The sequence below is a fragment of the Triticum dicoccoides genome, chromosome 6B, assembly GCF_002162155.2.
Source record: "Triticum dicoccoides isolate Atlit2015 ecotype Zavitan chromosome 6B, WEW_v2.0, whole genome shotgun sequence".
Classification (NCBI taxonomy): domain Eukaryota; kingdom Viridiplantae; phylum Streptophyta; class Magnoliopsida; order Poales; family Poaceae; genus Triticum; species Triticum dicoccoides.
In genome coordinates, this window is record NC_041391.1 from 46,928,422 (window position 1) to 46,942,600 (window position 14,179).

Here is a 14,179-nt window from a genome sequence, read left to right on the forward strand (position 1 = left end):
CCGCCGCCGCCGGCCTCCCCTTTCCTGCCCCGGCCTCTGCCCTCTCCCTCGCTCCTCCCCTTCTCTCCCAAGGCCCAGGATAGAGGAGCCGAGAAGGCCAGGGTGTCGCCAGATCCACCGCCGCGCCGTTGTCGATCTGGGACACGGCGGATGTCCCGAGGCCGGCTCCACAACCACGCGCCGGCGAGTAGGACTCAGGGATGGCTTCTTCCGGGCATTTCTCCTCGCCATGGAGCTCCTTCTCCACCACCGCGCACCGGTGGAGTGGAGGAGGAGTCAGGGGCCTTCCTCATCCGTGTGCTTCGTCTCTGTCTCGGCACACCACCATGGAGCTCCGAACCTACCGCCACAACCATGAAATGCAGCAAGGTCTCCTCGCTCACCTCTCTTGCACACTCATTTTCTTTTGATTTGGTCGCCGTCGAGGTTCCCTGATGCGGTTTTCCCGTACGCAGCTGCAGCAGACCGGACCACCGTGTGCCTCTTTGCCGGGGCGCCTCCTTCTGCTTCTTCCCGTCACAGCAGCTCTGCCTGCGCCCTCTCTCACTCCTGCGCTGCTTCTTCTTCTACTCCTCGGGTAATAATGGTAAGCCACTCTGCCCCTCTCTTTTGCTCTTTCATCAATGCTTAAAATCTCTGACTTCCATCGCAGTTTGAGGAAAGCAGCCGGCAGCCTAAGCGGGAAGAGCAGCGCGAGCAAAGAAAGGAAGGAGTGGGTCAAGACAAGGGAGCAGAGAAGGGAAGGAGTGGGTCAAGCCAAGCAGTTCCCTTGAACCGAACCGACAGAGTCCTAGAACCTCCCTCGCCACTGCAGATAGGTATCGATTTACCCTGCTTCTCCCTGATCCGTAACTGTCCGCAGCTGTTGATTTTACGGGCTAAGTGATTTTGGCGTCTGCTCCTGAAAGAGAGGTGGTGTTGTGTTTGTTGGATCTGCGGCGATTGAATTTTGATTTTGCTAAGTATCATTCGCCAGAAATTAACTCTGGCTGTTGTATCATTCACCTATTATTCAGGTGCATTTATGTACTGATGATTGTGCACTTGAGATTGACTCGGCCATATAGAAGTGAGAGCACACTTTCTTTTTGCTGCTTCAAATAATAGATGTCCTAAAAGAGTGTATCACGTGATACAATTCCATGGTTCGAAGACATAAAAAACCAATTGATGGCAATCGATCGCTCCTGCTGTGTTAATAGACTGTTCTAACCTCAAATATGAGCCACTGCAGAGAGGTATCAATTTACCTAGCTTCTACCTGTCTGTCCGAAGCTGCGGATTTTACTGGTATAAGTGTTTTTGGCGTATGTTCCTGAAAGAGGAGTATTGTGTGATGTTGCTTTTACGTTGATTGGATTTTGATTTTTCCTAAATATGCCAAAGATGATCAGACTTCACCAGAAATTAACTCTGGCTATTGTGTCATTCACATCGACTATTCATGCGCCTTTATGTACTGATGATTGTGCACTTCTGTCTGACTAGGCAATATAGTGAGAGTACACTTTCTTTTTGCTGTCTTGAATAACAAAAGTCCTAAACAGAGTGTATCGCCTGATACAATTCCATGTAGCCAGGACGTAAAAAAACAATTGATGGCGATCGACGGCTATTACTGTATTAATAGACTGTTCTAACCTCAAATATGAGGTACTGCATCCGTTTGATTTGCATCGTCTTTGGAGCATAACCTATTGTACCCCACATGGGACCCTGTGTATTTCGCACTATCCATTTGCAGTATTTAGTGGCTCTTTATACTGGTCACCACACAGGACATCCAATTGGTGCGGACTTGATTCCTCACCCATATCAGCAATCTAATTGTTCTTTCTCAATTTCAAAACATGTTTCATAAACCATTTCCATCTACATATTTTAGGCAGACAAACCGCAAATGTCACCTAGAAGGGAGGACTTCACTTCTCCGTAACCTTGTCAGCCCAAAGAAAAAATCTTGGTGGTCTCCGTACTTTATTTGGTTTTATCCGTGATTTGCCTAATCTCTTAATCAGTCTCCTGTTTAAAATTTGTAACCATCTATTCTTAAACTATCTGTCTTACTAGGGTGTAGTATAATACTCCTGTAGCTGGTTGCAGATTTATCAGTTGATTTCCTCAGATGCATATTGTTTTGCCCCATCCTGTCTATGGCTTCATTTTTTATAGTGCTTTGATCTTGATCTCATCTAGCTCCCATTTTATCGTGCATTGTGACAGGATACTGCAACCCTGATGCACGTTGGTGGTCTTCCCTTGCCCGCGTCGACTCCCGCTGCCTCTTCTTCGACTCCTGTGTGGGTAAGACACTCGGTTCCTTCTCCTGCCCCTCACATAATCCGAGGAGGCGGACCATCCTGCTGTGACGGCTGTCGCGCCGATGACCTAATGCTTCTGGTAGTGGTCATGTGGCAATCAATATCTTGATTGTAGCTTGTCATTAGTAGGATTATTTGCATGTTTAAATTGGTCATCTTACAAGGGCTTGGTCTCTGAATATGTTCTATGTTATGGTTTGATCAAGAAATATTGTACTGGATCCTATTTGGTCACTTCTGGATGGTCAACATGATATAGACGAATTCCTTTTTTCCAGGTTGATGATATAGATGAATTCTTTGTTTGGATGTCTTGGCCATGTTGATTTCCCTAGTTTAATCTTATTTTTTGGAGAATATGGTTGACTTTGTGTTCTTCCCAGTTTGTAATTTCTATCTCATTCTTGTATGTGTTGCTCCCTCCGATCCATATTAATAATCACTGACTTTGTACTAAGTCAGCGCTTGGTACAACTTTGTACTAAGTCAACGACAATTAAAATGTATCGACGGAGTAGTAGTCATTTGCTCGAGCCTGTCAATTGTGATAACTGATAAGAGAATTCTGTTTGGTATTTGTTGAGTCTAGAAAACTAGAATTACTTGTGGCCATCGAATGGTTAGTTCAGATTTCTTGTTCCTCAAGATCTCCTCCCCCCTTTTGATTTGTTTTGATTTGTTTGTCATGAAGGTTCCCTTATGCAGTTTTCTCACACGCGTAGGTGTACATGACCATAGTTTGCCTCTTTACCGAGACGCTGCTCTGTGTGTTTCTTCCTAGCAAAGTAGCTCTGCCTGCGCTGGCTCTCACTCCTGCGTGATTTCTTCTTTGACTCCTCTGGCAATGGTACGCCTCGTCCCTCTCCCCTGCCCTCTCTTTTGCTCTTTTCAGTGCTTAAAATCTCTGATGTTTCATTGTAGTTGGAGGAATGAAGCCCACAGCCAAAGTGAAACAGCAGCATGAACCGAGAAAGGAGTGGGTCAAGAGGAGGGAGTGAGATGGCTGGGCTCTGGGAGGAAGGTGTAGGTCTCCGTCATTCAATTCCCTTGCACAGACAGATTCCATAAACGTCGCCACTACAGAGAGGTATGGATTTACCCAGCTTCTCCCTATCTCTGTATAGTAACCTACCCAAGGAACCAGGATTCAATGATTTTACTTTGAGCCTTCGTCCACAGCTGTGGGTTTACGGGTTAAGTGGCATGTAGTGGTTTTGGCGTTTGCTCCTGAAAGAGGTGTATTTTGGGTTGTTAGATTTACAGTGATTGGATTTTGATTTTCCTAAGTATGCCTAAGATAACCAAACTCCTCCAGAAATTAACTCTGGCTGTTGTATCGTTTCACATTGATTATTCTGGTGCCTTATGTACTGATGATTGTGCACTTCTGTCTGACTAGGCCATATAGTGAGCGTACACTATATTTTTGCTGCTGCGAATAACAAATGTCCTAAATAGAGTGTATCACCTCATACAATTCCATGTGGAGATGACGTAAAAAAAACAATCGGTGGCAATCAATCGCTCCTGCTGTATTAATAGACTGTTGTTACCTCAAATATGTGGTACAACATATGTTTGATTTGCATCGTCTTTGGAGCATAAGCTTTGTACCCCACATGGGACCATGTGTATTTCACACCATCCATTTGCACTAGGTAGACTATTTAGTGGCTCCGTACACTGTTCGACACGGAGGACATCCAATTGGTGTGGACTTGGTTCCTCACCCATATCAGTAGTTTAATTGTTCTTTCTCCATTTCAAAACATGTTTTCTAAACCATTTCCATCTACATATTTGGGTAGACAATCTGCAAATGGCACCCAGGAGTGAAGACTTCACTTCTCCACAACCTTGTCATTCGAAAGAAAAAAACTCGGTGATCTCCACACTTTATTTGTTTTAAACCATGATTAGCCTAATCTCTTAATCTGTCTCCTATTCAAAATTTGCAACCATCTATGGTTCCTCTGCAGACCACATATTCTTAAAATATTTGTCTTACTAGGGTGTAGTATAATACTCCTGTAGCTGGTTGCAGATTTATCTGTTGAGTTTCTTTTTTTCGATCGAGCGGTGTGTTAAGAGCATGCGCGTCTTTGCTAGTGCTGCAAACATCTATTATTTGCTGTATATGCTTATGCATCGTCGGTTCTTGTGGTCTCATCGTTGGTTCTTGCGTGACATGTGTGCTCTGGTGGGCAAAGTTGTGGCTTCTAATTCCGTACGGCCGGACTTGTGATTTTACGTGCTGGTACTCATCTGTCGCATCACCCGCTGATTTTGATGGGACATCGTTTTCTGTGTAGTTTGTTATTTTTATTTGATGTTTGATGAGATACTATTTGTACTCTTGCACGCATTGGTCGTTGCCTCTTTCCTTTTCTTCTTTAGTTTTGAGTGTAAAAGCTTCCTCGACGGGACAAAACAATGATATATTTGTGGTCCGTAGATTGTTATGCTAATGTCCTCCACTTGTTTTGTTTAGGTGCCCATTCTCTACCCTTCAATGTGGCCACTGGGGGATAATCTTTCTTTGTTAGCTACCTAGTATTAACACAGTAGCATCTTGTGCATCATGTTTGTTTACGAGATTCTTATGGGCCTTCAAAATGACGCATCATCCTTCTTTAACTTATTATGTGCTGCCTTCACATCTCACCGCGCTGAAAGAATTTATTAAATATGACATAGTCTTAGTTGTGTTGTATATGTGTCGGCATTAAAAAGGTTCCTCAGCTAATCAAATGATACACTATCACCAAAATCATGTTTGTTTTTTCTTTTGTTGGGACCATTTGTTTAGCTGAGGAAGTTGAGATCATAAACGATTGTGTGTGTGTATTATCTCAACTTCTTCTACTTGAAACAGTAACTATGTGGTTAAACAATAGCAACATTCTGAGGAGTCTCCGGTGTTCTAAATTTCTTGGATGACACATTTTGTAAAGGCAACATTTGTTTTCTCCGGTCACCAACTCTTCCAATAGCCCCTCCATCATTGCCTCCAACTTTGTTGAGCCTGGTCAATAGATGTTTGGATCTGAAGAATGGTGACACATTAAGTGACAACATAGCTGGGCTTCACTTTTTAGATGCCACTTTCTTTGAACCCCTAGACACATTTTACACACCTAATTTGTTCCGTCCCCCCTTTTTGACAGGCTAACAGCACACTGCAACCCCGATGCACACTGGTGGTCTTCCTTGCCTGCATCGACTCCCGCTGCCTCTTCTTCGACTCCTGTGTGGGTAAGACACTCGGTTCCTTCTCCTGCCCCCTCACATGATCCAAGGAGGCGGACCATCGTGGCCATGTTGTGTCAGCCATCGCACTAATGACCTAGTTCTTGTGGTGGTGGTCATTTTGCAATCAATCCTCTTGACTGTAGCCTGTCATTAACATGTTAACTTGCTTGTTTAACTTGGTCATCTTAAAAGGGCTTGGTCTCTGAATATTTTGTATGTTATGGTTTGATAAAGAAATATTGTACTGGATCCTATTTGGTCATTTCTGGGATAATTATACTGGCTCATAGGCACTAGCTATTAACAAAAATCACTTCCGTGGGTTGACCATGTGTATTAACAAAAACCCATGGAGAGCTATTAACAAAAAATATTTCTGGATAAATATTGTTTCATGACTTGAGAATTTTTGCATATGCTAGCAATGGCCAACATGATATAGATAAATTCCTTATTTTAGGTTGATGATATAGATGAATTTTGCTTGAATGTCTTAGCCATGTTGATTTCCCCAGTTTAATCTTATTATCTTTTAAATAGGGTAGACTTTGTAGTTCTTCCCAGTTTGTAATTTCTATCTCATTCTGGGAGGTTTGTCTGTATGTGTTACTCCCTCCGATCCATATTAATTGTCTAGTACAACTCTGTACTAAGTCGGCGATAATAAATATGGATCGGAGGGAGTAGTAATCATTTGGTTGAGCATGTCAAGTGTGATATGAGAATACTGTTTGGTTATTTGTTGATTCTGAAAACCTAGAATTACTTGTGACCATTGAATTAGTTTAGATTTCTTGTTCCTGCCACTATATATCCTTGTGTCTACTTACATCCTTAAATACTAGAATTGACGTTTTATTTGGCCATTAGCTATTAATATTAATTAACACTTTAGTGTTCTTTTGCCCCTAATGGAGGCATTTAGGCGGTACTATTGATTAATAAATAAATAGAGAGCCTTGTAATTTGCAAATTATGCATTATTAGCAACTAAGGAGAGGAAGGAATCGGATCTACCTAGTGTAGTTTATAATGTGATCAAGTGAACATCACACCTCACATTATCTGTTTAATATGCACGTTTAAAAAATCTCTTGTGATGATGTGCCTATTGTAGTACAACTTTCAGAAGATCATTTTCCTTACTCCTGCAGCTACACCCTCTATTCACTCATTTTGTGTGACTCCGGCTGTGGGAGAGATAGTTGCTGGTGATAGGCAGTCGTACCAATACTTGATTGAGAGCATTCATCATTTTCCAAAAGATGTGGTTATTTCTATAAGCATTGTCTGTTTACTAAGCTTCCATATTTGTACAAAGTTGAATGTACATCTGTTCAACACTAATTTTTCATGATTTGCATTTTTCCTGATCAGGCTACTTCAACTTTCTAACGAAAGTGTGCTCAGATGATTTGGAAATGCTGCCATATTATGTTTGTTTGTTTGGTGGTTGAGGTCGACAGCGTGTATGCGATTGTATGTTCAGGCAACTCTTGTCTGGTTCGGCCTCAGCTAAAACATTCAAGGTGAATCCTCTCAGCTTCTCTTCCTCCTGCTATATTCTTTCCTTTGCTTTGGGCCCGTGGTCATCGAGCCACTGCCATAACGTATAGCTCTGGGTCATGGCCTTTGTGCCATGGCTACTTAGGTTTTGGCCTCGATGGACACAATTGGCTCAGTAAATGATGAGCTACTGGTTGCCAAAGTTATTGATAGCTAGTTAAATGACTTAATTTTCCTTTGGCTAGGGAAGGACCCATATATTTGCCCTGTTTTGAGTATGTTTTAGTTTTACACAAAAGGGCTCTGTTCTAGATTGGTAAACAGACTTGTGTGTTTATCAAGTATAAATTACTTGCCATGCGATTTTCCTTGCTAGCTTTGAGAAGATTGTTGCTTTGCTGGTTTGATGGCTGTTGTGATTGGTTGGTTTGATGCATGCTTGATAGATGTTCCTAGTGTTTGATATGATGAACGAGTGTTGCATTGGCTACTTCCTCTGGCTTGATCTTGTCGTGTTCTTATGACCATTTACTGTTGCTTTGGCCATTCCCCTGTTTTTTTATGTATTATAAATCGAGGTTCAGCTGTGTTGTATTCATTCATAGAAAGTGTCTTCTTTTTTGTTCTAAAGAATTGAAAGTTGTAGAACTCAAGGTTGAGTCCACCCCATGTTTCACTAGATCATTGAAAGTTGATCGGCTGGTTGTTAAACTGGAAGCTCTACTTTCTTGGCACAAATCATTGCTTCTTCCAATTAGCTATGAAATTTGACCAACTGCCTGGAATGATGCCCTTGTAATTCACAAGCTATGGGTTGTGTGATGTTTGCTACCATCTGGTGAAAGGAAAAGCTGCTCTGTATGGTGTGGATTCCCAGCAAGGTTGCCTCCCGACGGCTTCTGTCCTGCCCCTCAAGTGGCTTCGATTCTTCTTCCTCCCCGGCATATGCGGTAAGCCACCGGTTTTAGTGGTAAATAAATATAAGCACCAATTTGTTTGGGCCTATGTTCGAACTCCTCCCCTACAAGTGTTTGTATGCTACAAGTAACAAGAGTCTTGGTCCTGATCACCACACTTGGCATAAGTGAACTGCTTTGCTTTTGCCTATTTGTATCATCATTGCAATTGAGTTCCCCAAGAGCTTTCTTATGTTTGCTTTCTGTACCATAAATCGAGGTTTAGCTGTGTTGTATCCATTCATGGTATTTGTCTTCTTTTTTGTTCAAAAGATTTGAATGCTGCAGAACTCAAGGTTGAGTCTACCCATGTATCACTAGATCATTGAAAGCTGATTGGTTGTCTACAGTTGATACAAGGAAGACCCACATAAAAATGAGTAGAGTTCACAAATTTTTAGATCATGTGTAGGAGTAGGTATAGTGCCCAGGAAAATGAACCTTTGTCAGGATCTGAAAAAGGTTTAAATCTAGTTGTTTGCGAGCTCAAATCGTCCATGTTTTTGTTTTGTTTTATCAATTGTCTGTCCTTGTGTTGGTGGATCAAGCCAGGGGGTTGCCGACTTGACATTGGCATTTAACAAGCATGTCCCAGTTTAACAAACCCCTCTGGTGTCGCCAAACTGGAAACTGTCGTTTTATTCGGCCATTGCCAGTCGGTATTAATTAACACTTTAGTGTTCTTTTGCCCCTGATGGAAGCATTTATGTTTTATTGTTGATTAATAACTAAACAGAGACCTTGTCATTTGAAAACTATGCATTATTAGCAACTAAGAAGGAGAGGAAGGAAACCTCTCTACGTAGTGTAGTCTGTAATGTGACCAAGTGAACATCACACCACTCAGTATCTTTTTAATATAAATATTTATTTCTTTTCTCTTATGATGATGTGCCTATTGTAGTACAACTTTTGGAAGCTCATTATCCCTTCTCTGCTCCCAGCTACACCGTCTATTCATTCATTTTGTGTGATTCTGACTGTGGGAGAGCTAGTTGCTGGTGATAGGCCTGGGCTGAGAGCATTCGTCGGTTTCCAAAACAGGTGGTTATTTCTATATGCATTTGCTATTACTAAGCTGCCATATTTTGTATAAACTTGAATGTACATCTGTTCATCACTATTTTTTTATGAAATGCATTTTTGCTGACCTACTTTAACTTCCCAGGAAGGTGTGCTCGGATGATTTGGAAAAGTTGCCATATTATTTTTGTTCGGTTGGTGGTTGAGATTGACAGCATGTATGCGGTTGTATGTTGTTCGGCTAGCTCTTGTCTCCACTGTCAACGTCGACAGTGTGGTTTGGCTATAGCTACAAACATTCAAGGTTAATCCTCTCAGCTCCCCTTCTTCCTCCTCTGTTCTTCCCATTGCTCTGGGCTTGTGGTCATTGAGCCACAGCCATACCGTATAGCTCCGTGTCATGGATTTTGTGCCATGACTACATAGGTTTTGGCCTTGATGGCACAACTGGCTCAGTAAATGCTGCATTATTGGTTGCCAAAGTTATTGCTAGCTAGCTAAATAATTTTATTTTGCTTTGGCTACAGAAGGGCCAATTTATTGGCTCTATTCTAGTTTGTTTTAGTTTTGCTGGCTGTTATGATGGTTGGTTTGATCCATGCTTGTTGTATGTTCCTAGTGTTGAGCTGATGAACTAATGTTGCATTGGCTACTTCCTGTGGCTTGACCTTGTCGTGTTCATATGTCCATTTATTGTTGCTTTGGTCATTTGCCTATTTGTTTTCTATATTCATTCATGGAAACTGTCTTCTTTTTTGTTCTAAAGAATTGAAAGCTGTAGAACTCAAGGCTGAGTCTACCCCATGTTTCACTAGATCATTGAAAGTTGATCGGTCGGTTGGTTGTTAAACTGGAAGCCCTACTTTCTTGGCACAAATCATTGCCTCTTGCAATTGGCCATGAAATTTGACCAACTGGCTGGAATGATGCCCTTATAGGCCTAGTCAAGTATGCATTTTTTTTGTTCTTCATGAATGACTTGTGTGTTACCTATAAACTGAAGGTGTGATGAGTGAATGTGATGTTCTCTTGTTGAATGCTAAATGTTTCACCATGAGTAGCTATCTCTCTACTCACGGCTTACTATTTCAGAATGTGTGTGGCTTTTTGTATCTTTTCCCAACGACGAGCTTCATTTTCTTCTCATTGGTGGCTAGGGATTTGTCTCCCAGGACAACTCGTTGAAGAGGATGCCTCCATTTCCTCCCAGTTTCACACCTCGTGCACAAGAATAACCCTTGCAGCAACCAGCGATAATGCAAGAACACCACAGCTGGAACCACTCTCCTACAGACACTAGATGTAAGTTCTGAAGCCAAGCACTGCATCTAGTTATTTAACACCAACTTCTTGAATAGTTATTTGTACCATTTTCTATGCTAAATTTCTGATAGTGCGCCGTTGCTTGCACTCCAGCCTGTTTGGAAGATATGTATCTTAACAGTTTATTAATATTTGCAGTTGCAAATATCTTGTTCCTTGATTGAATGGTTGTTGTTTCTTGTTCATATTGAAACACCTCTGCTGATATTTTCTGCAATGGCGATAACTGAATAGTTAACCAGAGATAGTTATGGTGGTCTGTAGGATGTTTATGGGCTTTTGTTTCTTTTATTTATGCAGTCTAGTGTTTCTTTTATGCTATACAGCTAAAACAAACATAATCTGGATTGTTAATTTGATTCGTATTGTGTACATATGAGATGGCAAGCGGAAGATTTGCTTGCTGGCTTGATAATTTAAATACCTGATTTATTTTCTTGCTTGGCTGACTGAGATCTGATAAGTGATGCATTATTGTACAACAGAGTGCTAGATTAGGATTTGTTTGATTGCTTGGAAAATGTACTCCTGGCTATGTAGGTTTCCTTTACCATTGCTTTAAAAATCTTGTATAGAAGATTATGGTACTCATGCCTCTATTTGGTATATGGTCGTGGATGTATATTTAATATGCTAATCTTGAGTGGAGTGGATGGTCATCCTGGATCTGAAACATCCAGCCTTTTTATCAGTCTATAAGTTTCTATCAAATCCAGATTGGCACACTAGTTCCTTTGCCACTAATTAATTATTTGCTTTGTCTCTCTCTATGCCCAGGGCGGGGCTTGACCTGATTTTGAGGACGGGGAAGAAATCTATGCCTTGCAGCCCCCAGGAAGTTTGATTCTGCCGTGTGCTCAGAAGCAACCAGCGGCTGGACTAGGAGGTATTGACCTAGCATGTTCCTCTATTGTTGTTTTTGCCCCCCCCCCCCCTTGAAACTGAGGTTTGCAGTGTATGATTGAAGGAATAATGAAATAAATTAGTAAAATGAACACTGTTGTTGTGACAGAGTAGCGATGTAGTTGCAAAATCGTATATCTTCTTAACTTATTTTTCCAGAATGCAAATCTCCAGTTCATAGCTGCTCAGGCATAGTCGCGTTTTGATTTCTTATGTGATTTAAAGAATTGATGAGTAGAGGGCGCGGCCTTGGTCAGATTGATTAATTTTCTTTTTTGTGGTATCTCTTAGTTGTCGATTAGTGTTGCCTAATTGAGCAATACTATTATTTTTCTGGAGTTATATCTCATTGCAGTGTAAGTCTCCAGCTAATAGATGTTTATTTCATGGTAGCCTTGTGCTGCAAACTCGTCTGATGGTTCGATCATTTAGATAAGGTCTCACGATGGTTGTGAAAAATCACCGGCTAGTATTTCTTTGATTATTGGGTTGCGAATCGCTTAGCATCGAATCTAGAATTTATCATCCTCAATTTTTAAAATAGATTCTAGATGATTTTGTTGGCTGCCACGGCTTGATTAAATTTCCCTATTTTTTGTCATATATCCTATGCTCTTGTTAAAAGTGAATTTTATAATCAAAAGTAATAGTGTTTGGGCACTTATCCACACTTTTTGTTTTCCTTGCAGCTGTAACACTTGTATGAAAGTGTGGAGGTAGTTTGATGGTGGTCCCGATGTGGTAGTATTTTGCCAGATTGTCAAAGATGAGTTCATGTAGCTGTGCTGCCAACACTTGGATTGTGTGGTAGTTTCGCAAAGTTGGGATGTTGTTTCTTGGTCTTGTATTGGGCACAATTGATGCCTGCAGGAGAGGTGCGTCGGTGACCCATCGACATTCAATTATATGCTCAAGAAGGAAGGATGGTGGCGAGTAGCAAGATGAAATCATTTATGACTTGGTTTGGTTAGTTTGTGGTGGTGTCAGATTAGCTTGACTTTGTTGGGGAAATGATTTGTGATGATATGGAATGATTCTTCCCACGCGTTATGCTGCCGAAATTTCTAACGAAAATCCACCTGCCTTGTCCAAATTTTGGCCTTGTTTGTAAGAAAACTAAGACTTTCCGGCCTTGGTTACAAGAATTTTGACCTTGTTTGTAAGAAAACCAAGACATTTTTGGAACTTTTTGGAATATGGAACGACATGTGCTCCTGGTAAAATCTAGGCTTCCTCTTTTTTTTGAGTTTTTTTTACTGAATTCTAAAAGTTGTTCACCAATTTCCAAAAAAATGCCTGTTGATTAAAAAAGTATCACGGTATTCTAAAAGAATGCTAAGAATTTCAAATAAATATTCACGAGTTTGTAAAAAATGTGTGCAAACTAAAAATGTTCACTATTTTAGAATGTTTGTGAATTTGTAAGATAATGTTTATGACATAAAAAAATGTGCGCGGTTTCGTAAATTGTTCATGATAGTTGAATAAAAATGTAAAATAAAAATGGGTTACCGAGTGCACATACGTTGTTAAGGAAAGGACAATAAAATGAAAAACATATAGAAAAGTAAATGAAAATGAAAGAAATAGAAAAAGAGAAGGAAAAAAATGTGAATGAAAATAAAAGAAAAAGAAAAATAAAGGAGAAAGGAGGGGTAAGGACAGCGGCGGAGCTAGGGGAGGGCTGACCCGAAAGGAGGGGTAAGGACAGCGGCGGAGCTAGGGGAGGGGTGACCCGAAAGGAGGGGCAAAAAAAGAATCAGGTCCAAATAGAACAGTAAGCATTTTCATAGTCCTCAAATTTATCATTTTTGCTGAGAACTAATCAAATGTCCAAATGATCTAAAATTTGGCATGAACATCATGCACTCAAGCATCTTACACCACAAAAAGGAAAATTTTAAAATTCTCTAGTATTTTAGACATGTAGGCAACCGCATCCTTTTCTTTTCATCATGTTCTCTTTCATTTGTGAGCATTCCCTTGATTGTTTGGATTGCATCCTTTTGCAGAAAGAAGACACTAGCAAGGATATCACTTACTTCGAGGCATGGACCATCAAACGTACCAAAGACGACAAGGACATGGACCCTCTCCACCCAGAGAGGGACTGGATCAGCTCTAAAGCCCGGTCAGATGGAGAAAACTACACCAAAAAATTGAAGGAGACGTACGGGCCTGACGCTGATCCTCACGTGCTACCGTTTGACCCTCTTGTGGCCATTACCGCGGCAGGCGGTAGACCGAATGGCCGAATGGCGGTTCACCTCGATTCTGTCATAACCTCCTCCCTTCCGAGAGTCAACACGCTCTGTGCTATGAGTACTGGCTCTACTCCTACCGTAGAGCGTCACGTACCACATTCCGTGAGCATTATTGAGGATATTCAGGTCAGTGCTTCTTCATTGATCCTTCATGGTCCTGCATATTTGCATTTCAACAAGAATGATATTTGCATTGCCATATTGTAGACTCGACTGATTGACACCGAGAAAGAACGAGATGAAAACCGGGCCAAGCTGAAGGCACAAGATGATCTAGTGAAGTCTTTACAACATATGGTGGCCAATCTTTATTCCATCCAAGGCCAACTAGTGCGAGAGATGCCACCGACGCCAGAGTGGAACATTGTGAGTTTCGTTCAAACTATTTCTATCACCATTTTTGGCATTACCATATGCATTCATCTCACCATTGGGTCAATCCATCACAGCTCAACCCATCACAAGGGTCGAACAACGTTCCGGTAATTCCACCTCAAGTTGGTGGAGTTGGGGCAGCAAACGGAATGATGCCTTCTAATGTTGATGTTATCACTCCGGTTGATGGAGTTGGGGCAGCAAACGGAATGATGCCTTCTAATGTTGATGTTATCACTCCGATCTCCAAAATCGC